A 24,537-nucleotide genomic window follows, 5' to 3' on the forward strand; every position below is an offset into this window, starting at 1 on the left:
CTCAGCATGAGTGTAATCGCACATGGATTGGCGAAGATCAAAGAAGAACCAACGGAGTCACATTACGGTGGTACACTTGTACAACTGTTTCACTTGATATCTTAAAAATATAACATTTTCATCTTCAAAGAAGCTGCCAGATAAATAAGCATAGAATTCCAATTAAAAGTGGCAGAAAATTGAAGCTGGAGTTTTAGGTGTTTCCACATTCCTATTTGTCTTGCTTGCATTTTTCAAATGACTGGTTAGAAAGCGTCAAATCAGAATTTTACCTGCTGCTGCTGCTGCTGCTGCATTCCTTGTCTAAAAGAAATTGATGGATACAGTTTTTTTCTCAATTGTTTCTCATTTCTCTAGTTTTCCCCAGCAATCCCTCAGCTCCACTGCCTTAACCATATAGGACAAACACTTTTATCCTTTCTTTCCTTCAGTGCAACATCTCATTAAACTCTAGAGACATTCTAATCACCTTTTTAACACCAAGGCACTCATTTCTTTACAGCTGATATTTTCTTACTCATTGTAAACAGCAATCCTGTCCACACACTTCTCCTTTAATAAATCATCTTTGGATATCAAAATAACCATTATGGTGAGTGGTTTCTCACCACAAAAGAAAGTGGGCCCATTGCCAATGCATTGTACCAAATTTTTAATTAATCCATTTCAGTGTGGGTGTTAAGACTTCAACTTATTGAAAAATACATTTTTTAAATGCGGTATAAAAAGGGAAACATACAAAAGTTCAAAGAAAGATTAAGATTTTCTCAATAATAATAATAATAATAATAGCTTAACATGTTTAGGAAATGTAAATATTTATTCACATAAAGGTTTTAAGTGTCCAATAAAAAGCTCATAGCCGTTTGAAAGAGAGGTTTTCAGTCTGTGTGATTGTGTGATTACTAGTTAAGTGCCAAACATCACTCACACACTGATTGGTTTAATTAAATGTGCCAGAGTGACAGCACATCCAGCAGGCAAGCATTGTGAAAGTGATCACTGTAATCACGGTCGTAATCGACAACCTAATGCAAGTGCAATTTCAATCAAATCGCAGGAAGGGTACGATTGAAATGTGTGTGATTTGGATGTGAATTGAAAGCATTAGTGTTCAAGAGTGGACCTGATTGAAACTGGGGTTTGGACATTAGTTGCTGGTTGACAACCCGGTAATATAAAGGTTAAATAAAGTTAACCATTATCCCAGAATGGCATGTTTTTCCTCCGGGGTCTCTTTTTTGTGTAAAAGGTAAGTTGAATGAACAACAAGCAAACAGACTGACCTTATAGATGTACAGTACTTCACAGTGCCACAATGCCCAACAAGCATTTCTGGAAAATATTAATGCACAGTTAGTGATGAAAAACGTTATTTCATCTCCTTCTCTGTTTTTACTCTTTTAAAGCATTTTTTATGACCCTGAAGTTATAAGTGTGTTCTCATGTATAGATGATGTGTTTTAGTCCCTCGTCCAGTGACCAGCGATGTGTCTCATCACTTTCTTTGCTCTATCACAATACCGAAATCATGATCCGAGCTTGACTCTGTTGGAATGAAACCCAGATTTACTTTTAATGGGCGGTGGTTTCTCAGTCTGCTGGGAACAGGGCTGAGAAGCGGAGGGGGTCTCGGTTTGAGCCCCAGTGCAAACAAAGCATGGAAGGTGTTCTGGTAGTTGGGGGGGGGGGGGGGGGGGGGGGGGGGTGCAGGAACATCTTCAGAGCACTGCCGAGGTACCCTTGAGCAAGGTACTGAACCCACAAATGCTCACATAGGGCCCTGCGATGAACTGTCGACTCATCCAGGGAGGGACCTGCCTTCTCCCACCGTGTACCCTCCCTGTGACCCTGCAAGTAAGACGGTGAGACGAGCGATCTACATAATGAAGCAATGTGCTGGGTTCAGTCCGCTTTTTAGGCATTACTTTTGGTTCTCGTACTATTCAGACAAGTGAAGTTTAAAGAAAAAATGTGTTCATGTTATTTCAAGCTGTAATGAAGCGCTGCTTATGGGACAGCAGCTCCCCACAAACACAGAAAGCACTTCCCAAATGAATACTCTCACAGTATTTGAGAGTTTCAATCATAATCATCAAACACTCATAATATAATTAGTACTGCCAGTAAGAGATACCCACATCTTTTTGTTAGCTGAAATTAAATATTGTGTTCAAATATTTTTTGTTTATTGTAGTTAAATCTTGAAAACACACTATGAGGACACAAAAAATGAAAAAAAATACTTCAGAATAAAAATCCTCTTGCTTGAAGAAGTGACACACATATATTTTCCACCATCAGATACAGTAGTAGCAGCTTTGCAGAATCCTCTGTCATTTGATGTTTTCAGTGATTAATTGTGCTGCAGAAATCCACCATTTAATTGCTGCTCCACCCAAAAACAGACATTGATTTCTTGAGGACTACCATACCTTGAAAATCACTCTTAAAATGAGGCAAAGGCTCTTCAAGTAGCACATTTGGGTTTACTTAGTCTACTACTTAAGCTCCATCATCCGATTTGTCTCTATACACCATATACATTTAAAATGTTACTGAAACTCACTAAACTCTTGGGGAACCTTCTTGCACCTTTTATTGAGTCTTCCCTTTTACAAATGTAACACCTTGCATTACCCTTTAGTAGCAACAATAACTATTGCAGATAATTACAGCTGTGTGTATACACCGTGAATACGAGTACAGTATTTAGTTGTTGGGCTGCTAATTTGTGATGTGGAAGATGCTGTCAGAAGGCTAATTTAAGGCTGGCCCCAGGGTGATAAATGGTGTCCGTGGGAGCCAGCAGTGTGAGGCTGGGTGAGGACTGAGGTCACTTTGGATGGAGTTTCATCAGCATAGATCACAGAGACCCCTTCCCTGGATAACTAACTGGCTTTTTAGCTGCTGTAACAACAGACACAGGTGGAAGAAGAGGTTGGTAATTTTTGTGAGCAAAGAGACACAAAAAAGAGATGAAGCACAGGAAGCTCTGAACGACAGTGGACAGGTACGGCGTCCAGTCACTGGCTCCATGATTTATCCTGAGTGGAACATAACTGCCACAATCAGTGTAGCCAGACAGAATACCCGTCTTCCTCTCCACTCCTACATCACCTCATGATCATTATGTCATTTGTTTATGATCCACGGCTGCCTCTTAATGGCCCGCTTTCTGTAATGTTACCCATCAGTCTTCCCAATGGCCTACTTTCACATAGATTCCATTTCCCCTCCTCTGTGATAGATTGACACAAAAATAGGCTAGATCTGTGATTGGCTTTAATTAATGACATATTTCTGTGCTGAGAAAATCAAAAAGTATTTTCAAGACTTTTTAGCAGAATATCTTTGTGCATGTGTCTCTCTAGGAAAAAGGTTGACTCAATGTGAGCAAAAGATAAGAAAAATTCATTCAGAAAATGTCCCGTTGTCCTGGTAACAGTAGAAAAAGTGCAGGGGACAAACAGAAGTTCCTTTGGGTTTGAAAGGGGCTTTTGTATATGCAGTGTACATGTTTCAGGAACTGTTTCTGAGCAGCTGATAATCAACCTTTTATCGATAGAACTGCCAAGCACGTGTTTGTGTTGTCTTTGTGATGGTAACATGCTAACTCTGGCTGGCATTTGCATGCTGATAAGGATTCTGAAGTGTTCTTGCATGCTGGTCCTTCACTCCCCCAATCAAGCAAAAGTGAGGAGGGATTAAAGCTCCTTGTGGGTATTTGAGTGCATCTGTGAGGTGGCTTTTACTGGACTGACTTAAAAAGTCTCTCCACTTGTGTCTTCTTTTTAAAAAAATAAAAAAATAAGTGGCTTTCTAAACAATTAGTAAATTTCCTGCTTGAAAATGTCAAGCTGTCAAATAAATCACACTGTAATCTCAGAGTGGCTTAAAAGCTGTACAATGATCATGAGCAGAAGTAACTTAAAAAGGACAGGGAGCACAATATCTATTGACCTTTGGCATCCTAAAACAGCCAGACCGTGTCTCTGACTGTTTTTCATCATTTGAGCCTTTGAGAAAGTTATTTTTATGTTTGGGAGGAGCAATTTCAAGGCTTGCCCACTTGTGTGACCCCATTTACAAATCAGACAACCTGGGAGGGTGCAAATGTAATGAAATGCTCAAATTCAGCATTCAGGTCACATTGATGTTGACCATAACATGACAGAGGTGACCTTTACATTGTTATACTGATGAGAAATAGAGTTTTAATGTCTACTGATGTGTAGAGGGGAGGGACTACTTTTGATGAGACAATGTACACGGAAGCAAAAAAGTGAAATGTGTTTTTAAACTCTCTCCTTCAGCTCATTTAGTATTTGCTTAAGCAGCTCAAATCCTCATTAAGCATGTCTCATAAATGTCAACATTTTGGTTCATTCTGACATTAACCCTGTCACCCTTTGATTATCATTATTATTTCCGCACTGCCGAGATTTATAGCTCATTCTGGCTCATTGCTTGTTTTTGACTTTGCATTAACAGTGCTTTTAGACACAGCAAGGTAAACAACCAAAAGCAATACAGTGCTGTGCAGTGTATGAGTTCTCCACAGGTGTGGAACATTTAACAGCTTCATTTTAGCATCGCAGGGTGCTCAGAGACTAAGCTAAAGTAACAAAGTTATTTCACTTGTAAGTGTTTTACTTAAATGGTCACTTTGCTTGTTGCAATTTTTGATTAGGAAGATTTTATAGAACTGTATAGGTAAACTTGTACCTCTTATTATATTTATTAATCCCTCCCATCAGATCCAGAACATGATTTGTATTCGTTTTTTTTCTTTTTTTCTAATCACTGAAACACATTTCTGCAAATTAGGCCCATTTTCACCAAAATACTGAACACAATTGAAAAAACCACACAACCACCAACAAAGCCTCATGCATCCTGCAAATGAAGCACTGTCACCAAAACTACATATTGTATTATCAAAATAAACCTTTTGCAGCAAATGACATGCACTTCATTCGCAGTACCAGATGTTTGAATAAGCAACTACACACAATTGGGCATTATTAAAAGCACTGTCATCTTGAGTGTTCAGATGCACATGCACATGCACATGCACATGCACTACACATATTTGCAGACACACAGTTGAAACATTTATTTATTTTTCACCGAACAAGTCAGTGCAGAAAAAAATATATATAAAAAAAGGCAACAAAAATACTGTAATTGCTTGAAGTGGTAACAATCATCCATAGAGATGTTTGGCCAGGTAACTCATGCATTGGCCAATTAGCTCATGGAGCGCCATTTTGACAGTGTTTTGAAACGGCAAACATGTGATTTCATGGCAAATTGTTGTGTATTATGCAGAGGACTGGATTCTATGTATAGACAAAGGTCGATTTTAAATCAAATATGTATATAAAGCAGAAAAGTCTTTAGAGTATTACAGACGAGAAGAGGTTTTGCTTTCTGTGTGTCAGTTTCAATCATTTTATTATTTCAGCTTGTTAGCAATTGGAAAAAAATGAAATCTGAACTCATGTAGGTTGACGGTGATTATTCTTCCTGAAATGAATGTTTCTCAAGATTTTTCATTTTGTGGTAATGTCTATACCCAGCACAGATGATATTCACAGAAATGTACACTCTGTGTGTGTACGCACGCATTTTGTTAAAATTGGAGTAAATACGAAGTAAATACGAGTTGAGTACAGCATGTGCTCTCCAGGACTTCTTCATTCATGTGCTGAACAGGAAGTACAAAGACATAAAAAGCCTGCCAGAGCTCCAGTCCTTCAAAGTACACCCCAAACATCCTGCCTGCACGATACTTTTGTTGTTGCACCTTATATATGGGACTTTTGGACTTAATATTGCAGGAAAAGTGTTTGACCCATTGAAAGCACATGTAAATGTTTGGTCTGCACAGTAACCCCCTATAAAATCTACTGACGTCCAGGCTAAATGTGCTAGCAGGATGATACATTACACTATTCAAGGTGGATTTAAATAAATCCACATTTTTAAATATGAATTACACGTGTGATCAGTTTATACTTTAGAATGGAATCCCACTGCCAGAATAATGAAGCATAGGTATTGTGTGTACTAACCAATAGCTGGGCACTGATAGTTTCACAGTAGCCACAGTGACTTCATTGCAAGATAAACTCCAAATCCAGCTGTTCAGTCGGTGTATTTAACACAGTTGACCATCAGTGTGTTGATGCTGGTGATGTTACAATCTGACAGTCAGTCGACAGACATGTTTTGTGACGGGCAGGTGGTGCAGACGAGTGTTTAGCAGAAGCTCAGGTACCATTAGCATGTGTTCATTAGAGAATGTCAGAGGAGGGTTATCTGTCTGAATGGCCTCATTAGAGATAGGGATTAATATGCAGTAGGTTTATTAGAGAGACAGGCGTTGGAGTGTTTTAACAGAGTTGCAAGGATGCTGGTCTCGACCAGCCATCACCACTCCTGCTATTTCAGCTATTAACAACAGTCTTAGTAGAGTTTTGATGATTGTTGCTGAAGCGGGGGGGGGTATTTTTTAAGTTCAATTCCGTACAATTCCGCATTTAAGCTGCTGAAGTATGAGAAAGGATAACAGGGTTCAAAATTTTTCTAAGTATCACAAGAACCTAATTCAGGGATATGGTTACTTTCAAGTGCAGAACTTTCTTGCACCCAGTGGAATTTTCATTCCCAGTAAAGCATAAATATTCACATTGTTAGATAGAGCTATCCACACAGCAGACTTAATTCCCTGTTTGCATCTGAATGACTCAGAGCTGCTGGTGGGCCACCACATACCCACCGTATGCCAATAGCATGCTGTGACAGAGGCTTTTGTGCGATACATTAAATATTAATTGCAGCACGATCTTGTATTCTTTTATTTATTAAATATTTCCCCAAACAAGATCTAATGCCCGGTTTGAGTTAAAAAGTTCAGTGGAGCGTGTTGTTTCTTTGTGCAGGGTTTTACAGTGCCCACGGGTGTGTGAAACCTCCACAGTTACACTTTGTTCCTTTTCCGTTTTGACAGTTAAGCCTGGGGAAAATCTGCCATTGTGCTCATATGCTGATCTGACTGTGCTTTTGACTTTTTATTATCCATTTCATGTTATTTTACAGATATTTGATTACCCTACCACTCATTTATATGTCCTGTTATGTAGTTTGTAAAATAATTTCTGCTGCAGAGAACAAATTAATAATATCCCACTGTGCATATTATAGTCATGGACTACAGAGGTTGGAAGTTAAACCACTCTTTTTTTTAGCTACCTCCAAAAAATAATCTGACTGCTAAATAGTGTACATTCCTAATATACATGGATTACATGGATACTGCACAGTTCTAATTTCTCATCAAACTACTACTGAACGGGAACCTTGATCATACAAGTAGCAGTTACAAGAATGTTGATATAAGAAAACTGGCAGTGATGATCATTCTTAAAAGCAATAATTGTTAAACCGTTAACATGATCCTTCCTGTACATTTATACCAACTATACCAAGAATAGGGGGACCAAGACCACAACCACAACATTGTCTGTGATTAAATCACTGAGAAATAAAGGTCAGTTTAACAAGCATAAAATAGTCACACGCACATGTGCACAAATTAATCAGGTGTAGCTTCTTTACTGATGGTTGGCAGAGGAATACCAGTAATTCACAAAAAAGAATGAGATGGGCAGAACCTGACGACAGAGTTGGATAGGTACAAAGCACAGGCATGGTGAGTCTGAGGCACGAGACAGGAATAACCAAACTTATGAATCACAACAGATTTTTTTGAGCCGAGCTGTTACCACGGAGGGATGAACAACAAATTGGTGAAGAAAGAAGTGTGAACCAGTCTTTTAAAGCAGGAGGAAGGTGAAGATGATTCTCTGGAGATGAGTAACAGGTGTGTAATTCATAAGATGGGAGTGAACCAGGAACCAACCCCACACAGTCTGGAAATAGAAAAACAGGGGAAAGACTGACAAGAAACAGAAGTGAGGAGGAAAACACTTGAGAGAGTTTCTAGCTGTTTTCTTATAAAATTAAACACAACAGTTTCATGCTGACATAGATTTGCTGCAGCCAAAGACTGGCAGAGAATCAGCGTGGAACTGAAGTTGTGTGGCATCTGCAAGCGGACATCAAACCCGAACTCAAACATGGATGCACTTGACAGCAGAAGACTGCAGAGAGGCTGGGGGAGCTGGTGAGAGCAGCCGCTGCTGGCCAGCATCGCACTGCAGCAAAGTCAGCTCCTAATACGGCCTTTGGTAAAGCTTCTGACTGGGTTTCTTTGCATATCAGATGGAGTTTGGTTCCCTTTGTTCTGCAAAAAAAATGGCACAAACAATTGTCACCGATATTTAAAATATGCCACGGCCTTTTGGATAATTTAACATAATCCATCTCTAGCATTCACTGAGAGGAGTTGAGAAAGGCATAATGCAGATAAATCTCGAAAAAGATTGAAGACCAGTGAATGGCTCTGCGAGCCAAGATTAACATTGACCTTTCCTGTTTCTTGACAGCGGAAATGCCCAACAGAGCAGGCAATTAACGCAAGCCAGGTGCTCTTGACTGGTGTCTCTATTCTGATGAGGAGGTTCGTTTAATAATCAGAGATCTGTTGTGATAGGTTATAAAGCACAATCTGTGTCTTATATCATACGTACAGTGTCTGTCAAGAATGATTTTCTGATGTTATGACTAGAGTTGTTATGTTGTCTGGTTTGGTATCAATGTGGTAAAAAGGAGGCAAACATGAATTAAATATCAGAAAAATAATGAGCAGGCAGTGGAGGCAATGGCAGTATTTTCTTTCCACAAATAATGGGGGAGTTCCTGTCGAACCTGCCTCTAGATTACATTCAGACCCAATTTAAATGGATGTGCTTTATTTATATGGAAATACACTGCATGATCGCGAAAGTTATAAGTTGGCAAATGAGCAAGTGATGAAAGTGCAGGAGCGCCTAGCTTTTCCAGCATGTTGCTGCTGTGCAGACATAATAAATCCAGCAAAACTTTGACCTGAATAGCAGAAATGTGCATCCATGCCATTGTTGCATTGGCATAATGGATCCCCCCTGTTATAACTGTTTTAATCGAGTCATTTGCATAAGGAAATAAGTAAATACAGCACCTGTGCTATCAAAAAATGACTGTAAGTGAAATAAACTGATTTTACACAAAATGTAAAACTGAAATATGTGAATAAACTAGCCTTCCTCACCGACAGGTTTGACAGGTAAATTAAATAATAAATAGATAGAATAAAAATGCATTTTTCTGTCAAAAAATGTCAATGTTGACTATTTTCCCTGGCCTACAGTGACAGTTGCTCAGAAGTTGAAACATGAAAAAGCCGCAAGCCAGAAGAGCGCGGCTTCAGAACCTTTTTGGCACAATCCGTTTATTCAATCAAATGGGAGAATTGGCAAAAACAATTTACAAACATAGCATTTTAATGGTAACATCTTGAGCACCGGGCATCCTCCTTTTTTCTCTAAACTTAAAGCAATTTTGGACATGGGTAAGTTACAGGAACAAAATTTGCGTATCTTTAATAGATACCTGGATTCACCTTGTGCTGATAAAGCAAGTCCCCTGCTTCCCCATCTCATCAGGGCAAGTGTTAAATGACAGGATGAAGTGGAGCTGTCTAATTGGACAGCAGAAAAATTAATGAAGGTCCATCGTGTGTGGATAAAATCAGTGTGCTAATGGCCATGTCGCTCTAACCAGTCGATAGTGTTTTGTTTTTATGCACACATTTTGCTAAGACCTTTCCTGCAGCTGATTTAAAATATGATAATGTCCAAAGGAAGCAGGGAAATGTTTGATTTGCAAAGAAGGAAATGTGCAGCAGAAGCAGCACTGTGAAACATCTTCAAAAAGAATTTTTGTCTCAGGCGTGTTTAATCCAAATGGAAAGGATTACAGCACAACACACAATACTGTTAAATATTACTACATCTGCAATCGAGCTCTCTAAAACCACTCATGTACATAAATCCCCAATGGGTTGATCCATTCGTTCTCAGTTGCTTCATTTCTAGCCTACATGATGCACTTTGCAAAACAAGGGGAACATGTTCTCCTGAGGGAATGATGTTCACATACAATATGTTGTTTATACACACACTGTTTGTGTCTGTTTATCTTTTATCATAAATATAACTATAATCCTTATGTAATCCTTCAAACCATAACTAAATTACACATAATATGGTGGTGTGACAGGAAATTGCCTTGCCTATTTAGAAGAACTCGTTCTGTTCATGCTTTTCTATTACAAATTACCTTTGAGGAGTTCATGTGTTTACCTAGAGTTTGTAATTATGCAGAAACTCTTTTGCCGCTGCAGGCAGGAATGTATCAAAGGTAGACCAGGAAATAAAATGCTGCACGAATTTCTATAAAATGAGAAAAGGGGGGAAAAATAACAAATTGTTCCCTAAAACATTTTTATGAGCTGCACGCCCAGTTTTTCTCTCCTGCAGAACTCATTTGTTTATCGTCAACTAAAAGTCATTAGGTTTTTATTGAAAAGCCTTTTTCTTTGAAGAATGTTGCAGTAGCAATTTACTTCAGTTTCCACTCAAAGACCTGAATAACTACATACAGTCTTTGTGAGAGTGCTGCCATTTTTAAACTGTTCAGACAACGGCAATGAATAGGCATTTATTTGAAGTTAATGAGTGGTTTAAATGTATTATGTGGGAAAGGACAGGACATTAAAAGATAAAATCACACGATTACAGGTAGCAGTCGTTATTTATTTGTTTTTTTTGTTGTATTCTATAGTAGCAAAAAAAGACTTCTCTGTTCATTCAGGGTCACAGGAAAAAAAAATCAAACCTTAAAAGTGAGCTTTTTCAGACAGTATCAGAGTCCTACTTGTTAAATATTCAAGCCCACGCTTGATTCTCAAACCCAAGTATATCCAACTTGACTGCCCTCACTGCTTTTCGCTGCCTTTCATCGCGACTGTTGACCAGACCTCTAACAAATTCTTTCAGAGGTCAGACTGTGCAGAGCTGCATGAAACATTCAGGGGCTGACCATATCAAACGATGGACAGAACAGGAACAATGAGACGGTAATGAATAGTGATGGATGCAGTCACAGTCAGAGAGGAGAGGCATCGAAAGCTTGCGTTTGAAAGATGGCGCCAATCTCCATGATAATACTGATACTGATTAATTGCAGTTTATTACCACAGCGAACAACTCAAACTCATTAAGTAAAAAATCAATAATATTAGCAGGGATATTCAACAGTCTGCCTAGAAGTTGGTGCTTGCACATATTTAAGTTCACATAAAACTTGGAGCTGTAAAGTCGAGACACATTTTTAGCAAAGAGTAGTGAAAAGGATGACTCGTAGATTAATTCATAACACACATTTAAAAAAATATGTAGAGGCAGTATATTTTGCTGGCGTGCGATATCAGCAGTTTTTCCATTTAAATGTAAATTGTGGACCGGGCCTTTTGAAGTTGAGTCCAAATTCAGCTACAGTGGTGTTTCGCGGTGCATGGATGTATTCAAAGGGCATGATACTTTTCTGGGAGTGGTGTTTGTAGTATAAAGACTTTGCTGTGTATACCGGTACTCTTAATTGTGACCTGTTGGTTGTAAAGGATTTTTTTTTTTTTAAAGAGGAGGTTCCTGTGGGATTGGAGGATAGTTTTCTTTTCTTTGGTGAAAAGTACTAGAGTGTCACTGTAATCTGTCTGAGTATGAACATTAGACTTGTATTCATAGGGGCACTTTCTTTTCCTCATAGTGCGACCAGTACATTCAGCATTTCACATTAAAATCACATATTCTGGTTGTAAATGCACAGGACTCAGATGTTATGGTGTTCTGATCACATTAGCTTCTCTGCCAATATTTCAGCTATGCTAGTCCAATAAAGGGTATCAACAAATACACTGAATTATCCCTTTAAAATCAGACAAGTTTTAGAAAGTCATAGCCTAAACACAAAAACAATAAACAGCTGAAACAAAGATGGACCACAAAACACAAAATCCCAAAACAATAACCCCAAGAAAATCTGTTGTGTTCAACAATTAATTCATATCATTTTCAAGCAGCTTTATTGGTCCCACCAGCTTGACTGTGGCAGATGAAGGTGTGATCACTGAGGGTTTGACTTGTTTTGGTGTTTCATTATTTCTGCAGAGCAGCAGAAAGTTGTGAGCTCTTCGTCTAAATGGATGTAGTAGAGGTGCTTGATATATAAAGCCTATACTGCTTTCTCCCAATAGGTTCATAGACAGCAGTCAAAAACCAGCACCCTTTGCCTTATGAGACCTTGAGAGACAGAGTTTCAGTCCTCAACGGTAAAAAATAATAGATGGATAATTTGATTTAATTTAATAAAAAGCAAATTAGCTGAAAATAGAAAATAAATTACAATCTATGGAAACCCAGTTCCCTTTATCATCAAGGTTGCATGCATTTTTTTTATTGGCTCCCAGCTCGTTTGTTGGTGTAAACCTGGGGACCTAATGACAACAAATTAAGGAAAATTTATGTTGCGTAGCATTGTGCTTTCTGTCTCAGCTGCTTATAGAACATATATTTCCTCTCATCAGTGTAAATCCTATATTACCTCCCCGTGTTACTGTTGTGGATTACATACCACATCTTTAACGCCAGCTTTCGTACTTACACCCTGAGCAGATTCATAGTCCTCCTGATCAGAAGACCCTTCATTTCTTGACTGAAGCCCATCTCTAGCCTTTACTTCTTATCATGTCTCCAGATAAATTGGTGCAGGAAAATTATGGGAATTGGATGGCAATTTTTGTTCAGGTCTCTTTTTACTCCTCCATATAAATTGATGTAGAATAAATAGAAATGGAGCACAGCACAGTCTATATGGTGTACTGCAGCATGTAAAAGCAACTCCACTGGTAGAGTCAGACATTCATACAATTTTCCTAAATTACATCCTGAAGGCCTCAAGGCAATAAAATATCCGATCATATATGCCAGCCTATTCTCATCCCCGCTTGTCATCTACTGACAGTGTCATGCACCCTAAACAACTTACTTAAATACGTACCCTAAGACATCGCCAACCAGTGCTCTTAACCTTGCCTTTTGGTTAATAAGCAGATGTTCAAAACATCTAGATATTAGGTGTCTGTTACTGGTATTTGATAAAGGATTACTGGTCATAGGCACAGGTTTAGGGAAGAAACTGCATGGTTAGGTTTAAAATGGAATAACGTAACTTGGGTTTAGAAGCTGAAGAAATAAGCATTTTGCTAGCTGAGGCTAAGGTTTAATTTCGAAAACTTCTTAGAGAGGCCTTAGTTTTTGGCACTGTATTGTCTGTTGTCACATATTCCCTACATCAGTTTTGGACTGTCATCAGCCACCGTGATCTGTTAGTTCAGCTTGAAACCCCAGGTAATTTCCCATATTTGATCTACATTTTGCTCATAGCCAAAACCCAAAGTTGGTGCCTGTGGAGGTGTGGGTATGGGTTGGACCGTTAGAGGAGGCAGTCATTGTGATCATGTCTGAAAAGTCACCTTTGGTTGAAATCACAACATTAAATGCTACCACCCACTGCTCCCTCAAAGCTCGTCGTGACATTCCAAAACTGTGTGCTTATCTGTTTTTGTGTTGTGTAGCATTTCTGCACCAACTGGAGGTGTCCTTTTCCAAAGATTTCAAACTTTGCATCCTTCCAAAAAGACTCCAATTCTTGTGTGCGTCCTGCTGACCAGAAGGAGGCTGGCAGGCCACTCATTTTTTATTTGAGTGGCTGCAGCAGATACTTATTTAGCAGAAGAATGCTCTGTACCATTGGCCAAATGCCCTCAGACGTATTGGAGGTGGCAAAATCTGTCTGGGAAAGGCAGATGAGGGATTCATTTTTTCATAATTTAAGGTAATATAGATCAAAGCTGAATTGATTCTGGAAACTCTTTGCTCCGCTGTGTTCCAACGTAGGCCATTAGGTCAACAGAGATGGAACTGTATTTGTGTTGGTACAGTAAGTGTTTGGAAGAAAGACTGTGTGGTGGATGTGTAATGCGACAAATGTGAAGATGTATCACTCAAAACTTTTGGAAGCCCACAATGAAACATTTGGAAGCCTTATCTAAGTACACAGATTTCTCCAGGTTTGTCTCCCAGTTGGACCAAACACAAATGTCTGGATTTTCCTCATGTTCACACAGCATGACTGTCTAACAAGTTCAAGAATTATGGGGTTAAGCAGAACAAATGTAAGAACGCAAGGGGAGACCATTAAGGTTTAATGATGCTGTCCTTATGAATCAGGTGTCTTGTGCTCAGCATGATTGGAAGGGGGAAAGGAGGGTTGGGTGCTTATACAACTTTTCCCAGTGGGCTTTTTCTCATTTTAGTCTCCCATAGGTGAATATCATATTAACCCCTCCGTGTTTGTTCACTGAGGGATTGGTTCATTTGAGCTGCAATGAACCAGACTGCTTTGAACAGCTCGTCTGTGTTCACCCATGTAAGAATTTGTGTCTCTTTTAGCAGTGATTTCTGGTGAAGAGCACAGCTGTGAATGCTTAAGTAGGATGGGAGAAAATTCCCTCTCAAATATTCATCCAAATGGTACCAATGTGGCAACAGCATATAGTTTCGGTCAGTAATTTGCTTTCATTAATATAAATCAGGCTTTCCATAGTGATTTCCCAATGCTGCCTGTGTATTTGTGAGCCCATTAAATGTTATTACTAAAGCAGCCTTTCCTGCCTCGATTCAGATGGTAGGACAAGCTCCCAGCATCCTCAGCTCATTGTTTTGAGACATCTTATGAGTCTGCATATTCTAGACAGCTTCGATTTTCCCCTCTACATTTTACCATGTGTCTGTCAGCAGCCTCATTATCTCAGCTTCCTCCTGCTGGTCTGCCTTGTTAGTCTCAACTTCTTGTCCGTTGTCTCATTACGTTTCAGGTGAAAGAACCAGTGTCATTCTGACTGGACAAACTGGACTGTATCTATTCATAGAAGCTCAGAGCAATTCTCAGGAGCTGTTGAGATGAGCTAATATATTTATACTGACGGATGACATCGATGATCTTAATATCAGAATCAATATCTTGATGTCAGATTCTCCCAGTGGCCACATCATTAGAGTGAAAGGAAACACCATGGATTAACTGACTGGTTTGATGATGTCCATGATTTATGCTTGCTGGTTTTAATACGTTTGTACATACTCATTTCCTCACAATCTAGCTTATAAATGGACAAATGGAAATAGTCTGGAAAATTAAATTATGAAGCTCATTCATTCTTATTTTGAATTAGAATTCATTTTCAGCATTTCATTGTTGAGACAAGTCCCAAAGTTGATGCTATGTTATATTATATCCTTGAATAGCATAATAAACTGTTTTGTAAAGTACCTGCCAGATTTCTCAGGTCTTGAAGTGCTTTTAAATCCTAATTAATGCAATGAGGCTTTCCTTTAAGAGCAAACTACGACTGTTCTGGGTTTCAATTTGAATTCTTTTAATGAAAAAATACACAAAGAGACTGCATATTTGATGACTGTCCTACTTTACTCTTAAAACAGGATGAATATTTAGGGAGGTTTTCAAAACGGATTTGTAGGCGCTTTTTTAATGATATCTAATGATTTAGCTTTTTGACCTTAAACTAAGGCCCTGGAAAAACACAGTCTTCCACAGTCTTTGAGGGTTAACACAAACAATCCAGCTGAATTGTTGCAGAAGCTATTAAAAATGCAAATCGTATTAATTAATGTTGGTTTTAAAAATGAAAATAATACAAGAAGGAGCACATGAATCCCCTTGCCCTTTGAATCAAATATGTCCAACGCCTGATCCACATTCAGTTTCCAGCCCAATTAAGAAACCCATTAATTAGTCTACCTATCGCCATACCATTTACCCCATCCTCCTCCTCCTCCATTTCTCCAAGAATGTCCTGTCACAAACAATTATGGCAATAAAGATGGAAGTTAATTGAATTAAGGGTAGTGATGTGTCATTTGTTACGAAGTCATTGCCTTCACGCAGAGAGTAGTGGTTGATGCCCCTCTTTGTCAGAGGAAGTCAGCCCACATTAAATAATATTGCTCACGCTAAGTTGACTGAATGGCCGTTGCTGTTTCCAGTCCCACGTATATTTGATTTTTAAATTTACCATAAATTGCAGGTATGGCAATAAATCACAGATTTAAAAAAAAAAAAAAATCAGTTGCTAGCCACATGTTATTTTTACACATATTTTAATTGGATGCAAGAAAGATTAATGAATGCATTACATGTGATAATAAAGCTTAATGGGAAATAATATGTCAATATAATAAAAATAATCCTAATAATGTTAAAATAACTGCTTTGTCCCTCTGCAGGAAGGTCCCAACACGGGGTCAGCCACAGAAAAGCAAAGTGGGGGTTTGGTTTGAAAAGAAGGGGGGGTGGATCTGTGCCAGCCTGTTGACTTTAACCTTGAGTTCATGCGCAGCAGAATGATCTCTCTCTAAGCCTCAGATCACTACGGCACCTGGAGCTGCTGCGGCTGAGATCAGGACCATGCATTAGTAGAAATACAATTGACAAAACAGAACGCATTGCTAACCGTATGCTTCAGTTTATTCAGTCTGTAATAGAAATAGCTTAGATGATATTCATTTTTAAATTTACTGCAGGTGCCCAGATCCATTTGTACTTGCTGAACCATAGATTATTAGCATGGTGCTCCTGTAACATGCAAGGATTTGTCCTTTGGATTTTAATGTTTTCCTTTCAAGTCTAATATGTTGCAACTGTGTATTTTGGAGTTCCCAAAGCAAATGAATTAAAAAATTGTGAATTATAGAATGCTCCTATAGTCAGAACACATAAACACATTTATCTTGCACAATTTGTGCAAGAACTACAATAGGTAAAAACAACAATATGTAAGGTTCAGCAAAATGTTGCACTCATGAAAATAAAACCTTTTGAAATCCAGCACTACAACAAAATCACTGTATATTTAAGTTCTTCTCTATACTAAAGCTTTATTTGGGAAATTTAAAATGAGCTGCCTCAAGCAAGGAAATTTACCAGAGGATCCTTCCTGGGTTTTGATCGCCGAGCTTACAGCACCCCGTTTCTGTGTTTCCCTGTGTGTCACCAGAAAAGGGAGTCTCGTTTGTTTCCACATGGGGGCTCAGAAGAAGAAGGCATGCGAGTCACTTGGTCCGACCCAGCTTGTCTTGACATTAGCAGCGTGCCGGTGAGAATGCATAATCAGCAGCATATTAACTCACATGCTGAGTCACTGCCGTGCACCCAGACTCTTCCACATGCTTAATATTCTCCTCCCGGGGCTGCAAAAGGCCCACACAGACATCACTTATCTACGTTTTTATAATCTCAAACCTTAAACTCAAATTATTTTAATATTACAGGATTTTTTTTAATCTGGGAGGATCAGTAAATAAGAAAGATCGGATAGCATAATTGGGAATTCTCGTTTTAAATTTCAACCGATCATAGCTCACCTACGTAATTTCATAATCTTTCAATGCATGTCCTGTCATTCTTCATCACCTCGAAGTCCATCACATAGATATGACAGAGACTGAAGTGTTTGCAGCAACAGAAATTTGAAGAAAATCTTCTGCAAGGCCTTCTCTTCTGACCAAAAATCAGAAAAGTAAATTTATTTTCTTTTTGTAAATATAGAAATAGAATTACTCTCTGTAGGCTGTTCCCTTCGTGTTATATTATATTGGTTGCAGTGTTTTATATTATGGCAGCAGTTTTATTCACTCATATTTCAGCTAATTTGTGTTGTCTGGTTCTGTGAAATCTGCCCGGGGCTTTCTGAACCAGCAGAACGCGCTCCTGTGCTCTGTAAGTGAACATACAGTCAGTTGCGATAGCCAATCAGATCTGGAGTCTGTGTCCAAATGTCGAGCTAGAAGGTCTTATGCTGAACATGACCTGTATGAATCCTCTGTTCAGGTAAAGGACTGATCAGAACCTTAATGGTGCAACTTTGCAAAATATCTGGCTTAAACCTGTAGGTTAGCTTCCAACAGTTGTAGCTATATTTCTTTAAACCTACTATGGCTAAAGGAGAAGAGATTTGGTTACAGACATGCCTTTATCCACGGCATCTGTTGAGAGGTCATCCTTAACAAGTGTGTTAAAAGTTACGCCAGAAGTCTCAAGACCGGACAGAAACAACATTCAGCATGAGCCTCAATGGCCATAGCAAGGAATGTATTGATGGAAGTGATCCGTGTTGCTGAGTCCAAGCATTTAATTTTTGATGTCATTTCATTTTGTTTTATTATTTGAGTCAGTCACAGCTGCACAAACATGTTGTGTTTTGTCAGTTGCATACTCTCAAAAATACCCTCTACCTTTATTTTCAGTGAATAGGTTGCTTTCTTTATTGTCTCTGTGTTTCACATGAAATGCACGGCCCACTGCTGAATGATAGTCTACATGGTATATAATATATAATGATAGTCTTTTAAATATGTTCCTTGGAATATATTTGAAAAAATTGCCAATGGTGCTATGAGAGAAAGGGTGAGGTTTCTGAAGCTGCTGCTCCTGACTACTTCTGTCTTTTATTGTATTTCAAGGAAAAATATCTGGTGTGAATAAAGGATGGGGGTAGGGTGTTGGAGCTTTCGACAAATGGTGTTCAAGGTTTAGACGGGCATGCAGCTATACTGAGAAGTGTAGCGTAGAATGAAAAGAAGAAGAAAACCTTCTCACATGTGGCTCTTGGAGGCTTTTGTGGAGCTGTGTGGACTACTTTAGTAATTAATCATTTTGATTCCCTACATTACTCCCCGTATGACACAGCTTACAGTTGGACACATCTGCAATTAAAAACATTGAAATGTATTAAATAATCCATGTTCATAGTTTGAAATGATAGAGCCTTTATGGATATTTAGCAACATTCCTAAGCTAATGAGCTGTTTGGAGAATTTTTGAACTTCAAGCTGGTTTAGCCAGAAATGGAAAAATTATTCACATTATGTACTTAAGTAGAAGTAGAGATACTTGTGTAAAAATACTCTGGTGTCTTCCACAGAGGTTAAAAAAGTAACAAGCCTGTTTTTTCACAATGTAAGGAGGAGAAAGTACAGATATTTGTGTACAATATCTGTAGTTAGGGGATAAAAACTAAAGATTCATCAGAAAAATCAATATGCAAATAAAGTACAGATATGTGAAAAATCTACTTAAGTACTGTAACAAAGTTTTTGTACTTGTTAATTTTCACCTTTGGATCTTGCCAATTCAGCAGAACCTCAGTCGAAGCTCATTTACCCATGCTCCTTCTGCACAGGCGACTGTAATTCTCTCTTTTATATTTAAAGGTAGAGCACATGTCCTCTTGTGCATGTGCTTCTTTTTTTCACAAGGTCGTGAAAAAAGTCTTCAAAAGTTCTTTGTAATGTAGATAGATGGATGGATAGATAAACATTCATCTCGAAGCGAAGACATATTAAAATTTGTCAATACATATGAAGCATGCAGGCTGCAGACGAGTTAGAAAACAATTTCAATGCTATGTCATCATGAAGAATAAAAAAGTACAGTAGAAAATCAGTAACAGTGATGGTCCACGGTGTACACAATAACAGCGTGAAGCATGCAAAATGTAGTGCACCAGGCAATTTCCATGGACTTAAAGAGGCCATCATGAAAATCTGTAGTAAGTCCAGGGCTCTATGTTCAATTCAATTCTTTCCCCGAGATGTGTTGAAGAGCTACATGGCGTGGGGGAAGGCGCGGTCTCCTTATTCTGCCTGTGGAGACAGTGACAGTCCTCTCATGCTGAAGCTGCTCCTCTTCCTGGAGATGGCGCTGTGTAGTGGATGATGTGGATTGTCTATGACAGACAAAACCCAGTTTAGCCTCCATCCCTCTGCCACAGTTGTCAAGCAGTCCAGCTCAATCCAAACTGGAGCCTGCGTTCCTCACGAGTTTGTTCAGGCATGCTGCGTCCTTGAGGTGGCTCCCAGCACACTACTGCGTACAGGAAGGAATTTGCTGGTACCTCTGTAGGAGCTTCCTGCAGATGTTGTAAGTGTTCAGCGGACTTGATGAATTTCTATGTTAAATCGTAGCTTCTGATTTCATGTACAACCATCACATAATAATGAATGTACTTCTATATTGGACACATTTCTGTATTTTGCGCCTGCCCCACTGTCAGCTAGAGAGCTAGTTTTAATTTATGAGCTCAGTCAATTGTCTTCTGTAGTAAATTCAGTGGTGGATGTGTGACATGATGGCAAAACACCAGAAATCAACCAGCGACATCTATCAAACATAGTTCCTTGCTATTAAGTCGTGGTGTTCCCTCCACGGATACCCTTTCCCATGAGCCGTCTTGCATGTAATAAAGATTGTGTCACTCTGTGTCTTCATATGCTTGTCTGAATCTATCAATGTCCAGATTCCTTAGGGGGAAATGAAAGAGAACTGCAGAACTTGACCTATAAAATCCTTCCCCTTTTATGCACTGCTATTTTGAAGCAATGCGGCCATTTTAAAAGCCATAATGACCCCAGAATTACAAATTCAGGCATTTAGAGAGTAATTGAGAAGGTGTTAAGAATGAGTATTATAAACCATGAATTCTTCAGAATCATGTGTATTGTATTTCAATAAGAGTATATTTGTTTGTTTGAAATTCCATAAATCTTTCTAAAATAAAAGCTGCTGTTCAAATGAGAATAAGAGAGGAGCGTAGCTGATAACAAACCCTACATTCCTGATAAATCACTGTACAAGCAGGTGCTTGATGTCTTTCTCTGGTCACTCTCAGACAAAGTTGTTTGGTCTGAAGCTGTGCTTCGTTGGCTAAAGGCTAATAGCATTGACCTCCACCATAAAGAAAAGCTTTAGGTGCCTTGTACTTTTTAAACTCAGATGCTTCAAATATTCTCCTTGACACAGTTTGACCTTCACGAACACAATGCTCTCACAGTGGTCGAATGGTTGACCTAAGCACTTTTCGCCTCAACTTTTTCCAAATCCCGAATGAATAGCCGGTGTAAAGTGTTGCAATATTCAAGAAAATAAAGGTGATAACAGATGTGAAAGTCTTCAAAAACACAAGACATGATTGCTGCAAAGAAGTCAGAATTTTCATATTTCAGCTAGCTAGCTGTCAAAGAAGGCTTGTACATTTCTGAAAATAGATGTTTGATGAGAAAAATATATCCTTTAGCTGCTCTGCATCAAAGTCTATTGAGGCAACTTCTGTGGAATATAAATGACTATTTGGACGATGGATTTCTTTCTATATGATTGTGCAATGAGTAAAGTGAAATGTCCATGCTCTTTACTTTGGAGATGAGATCAGAGCCTGCCATTTGTCATTGACCCACAAAAAGTTTCTGCTTGTAACTTTTATTATATAGCTGACATGACAATTATAGTGGTGCAAACACCAAAGTGGAAGACAACAAATGACCTTTCCCTCCAGAAATCTGTAAACCCAACCATTATAATTCATCTGAGGATAACATGATTTAAAACATATCTACTACAGTATAACATATCTATCCTAGTTGAACCTTACCCAAGCACAAGCAAGAACTCACAATGGCTGCACAGCTGCGTATATTGGAGACTGGAGAAGAATGCATTGTTTTGATTTCTCATATTTGAAGCTTTGCTTTAAGTAGTCTATCACTTGACTTGTGAGGCTTCATTACCTTCTTTATTTTAATAAGGAAGTAAGTATTCCTTGTGCTAAAGAAGGAACAAAAACAAACATTAAAGAAATTTATCTCAACATTTCAACGATTTTAAAAGCTTTAAGTTTTTTTTTGGGGCTCTTCGCAGAGCTTTTCAACATGGTTTACAACATAGTTTCACAAGAACCTATACTTGCATACAAAGGTGCATAAATAGTTAATTTTGTTGTCAATTATGCAAAATGCCTTTTCAAGTTAAATTCCATTTTTGTGACCATGTGATGCTTACTGGTAATTGAGGCGCTCAGATTCCTCTCTGCAGACGAATCTGCTCTTTTTGGCTTGGATAGGTTCACAAGTTGCCGAAAAATGAAACTGAAATGCACACAGTGTGCAACAATCACTATGTGGTCAATGTGACATGCAGTAATTTGCACATTGATACAACATATATGACAGATTTTACACAGAAACATATTCCTAAATGTAATTTTAAAGATAGAGGAAGAGGGTCTAACTTGATGTCATATGATGTTGTGGTTTGATGTGTGATGAGATCTATCGGTCGTTCTGTCGGTCTCTGCAGAGTTTAAATGAATATATTTTTATCTGCAGCCTTGTCGACTTCTGGCAGATTGTGACGGTAAAATTTTTTCTAGTTTTTAATGTGAGATTTTTGATGCAACGGATAATCCAAGAACCAGAAGATAGGCTTGAGTCTCAGAAGGCTTTTGGACAGCTGGAGCTGTGTGCTACAGAGAGAAATTGTGAATATCTCCCTATACTCTTCCCCATCTCTTCATTATCCAACATAATGACATGCAAGCACCCAAGGGAGGAGGCAACAGACATGGCAGCAAATATCAATAATTCATCCATTCATCTACTGGCCAAATATGAGTCTCCCATTGTCAGGCAGTTAGATATGTTACTGAAATGGAGAGTAAAAAGCCAGAAGCTATTTCTAATGGCCCAGTGATTGTTATTCATTGGTGGTTAATTGCGCTAATGCTGAAGTGCCTCCGCAGACCAATGAAATTAACTGAAATTAACTTGTGGAGGAAGAGCTCCTCTGTTATTTTTGAATTTAATTACAAGCATTTAATGGAGTGTTGCTGTTTACATTTCATTATTGGAATAGTTCATGAATGGCTTGCAGATATTGACAGGAATTGCCATTCAATTGACATATGTGATGGTAAAGCAGTGAACATCACTGCTGAGATTTGCTATTGTCCAGTGACATTGCATCTCACAGCAACTGGTTCCTGAACCCAGAGTGAGGACAGGTGCTACAGTGCTGTCACAAATTTATGAAGATGTTGTCCTGCAAGCTGATGGCAAACCACCTCCAGGACACACTGTAATGGATTGCAAGGTCTGCAGACCCTACCCAAGAGGCAAACAGGATGGGGTTTGAGGATCTCTCATTTTGATTACGAGTACCTCATTCTATTACTTGTTTTTGCTGAAGGCCTTAGGTCTCAGTGCTGAAAGCATGCGACCATCAATGATCTTCACCATTTTGCTTATAACAAGCTATGACAAACAACATACCTGCTCCCCGGCTTCCTCAGCTCACCTATTTTCCAGGCTTTTATCTTTGCTTTGCCTTTGAACAAGGCCTTAAGGCAGCCACCTTGAAACAGACATTGCCCTGAGGAAGCCTGACTCCAGACAGAATAGCGTTGAATAGTGGCAACGGTGCTTTTACATCTCACCGTATTAGTCTCTCCAAATTGAGAAACCACAACTTTGTCGCTGCGTTTTCACTTTGTAGCTGTCAAGATCAGTCAGAGTAACTGCATATAAGTAGAGGGAATCAGAGTTTTCTTTTTGACAAGTCACTATTCAAATAAACAGGAAGAAAATAAAATACAAAATAAACTATTTTTAACCCTTGTTTTGCCATCAGCCTTATGAAGGTATGCTCAGTAATTTTTGGGCTATAGAAACATTGCAGAAGTTTCAATCTTTTAAATACAGATGATACCCCTAAAACACACCAATGGCAAAATAAATATGTATAACACAGTGTAAAAAAGTGAAATTTTGTGAATTTGACTTATTGTTATGTCCGTGAGATCTGAGTTCAGGGTTGTAATTTTTAGATTTTATTGAAGTTTGTTTTATTTTTTCTTATTCACTTTTCCTTACTGTGTACCAAAATCAGTATTACATGAATGGGTTGTGTAAAGTGAGGTGAATTTAAGTAGAGCTCGATAAGAAAACTAAAGAGAAAAATAGAACTGAACTCATACGTCAGCCAAACCAAAATAAAATGAGATCTTGACTGAGTAAATAAGATACCAGGACTTTAACAACTGAGCAAAGTATGTCTCAACCAACTAGGTTGGGTTAAATCCATATGGGATATTATTTTCTTGAGATCAGTTCAATTTTGCACTAGTGTTAATCACTTACCTGAACCTAGACTTTGGCCTAATATATTTGCCTTATCTGCAAATATATTACAGTGCTATGCAAATTGACATGCCACCTAGGAATGGTTGTTAGTCAAAATAAAAACCCAAAAAAATCAAAATTAAAGTCCAGCAATACACAAGTAGCACAAAAATCAGATATTAAAGTGCCTAACTAGGTTATTGTTAGTGGGCTCAATAATACTGAGTCAGATCAGGAATTTTCTGATTTCTTGAACAAATATCAGTTTTCCAAGAACAGTAAGAGTCAATAGCCCCCAGTCTCCATACCACAAAAATGACATCCTGGAGTATGACAGTGGATCTGCAGTAAACTCCTTTAAGCCTGTACTAACAAATGGCCATTCGAGTCTCAGTCAAGTCATTTAGTCCTTTCAAGTGAATATGTCCCGATTGTG

This window comes from Takifugu rubripes, chromosome 8 (assembly GCF_901000725.2).
Source record: "Takifugu rubripes chromosome 8, fTakRub1.2, whole genome shotgun sequence".
In the NCBI taxonomy this organism is placed as follows: domain Eukaryota; kingdom Metazoa; phylum Chordata; class Actinopteri; order Tetraodontiformes; family Tetraodontidae; genus Takifugu; species Takifugu rubripes.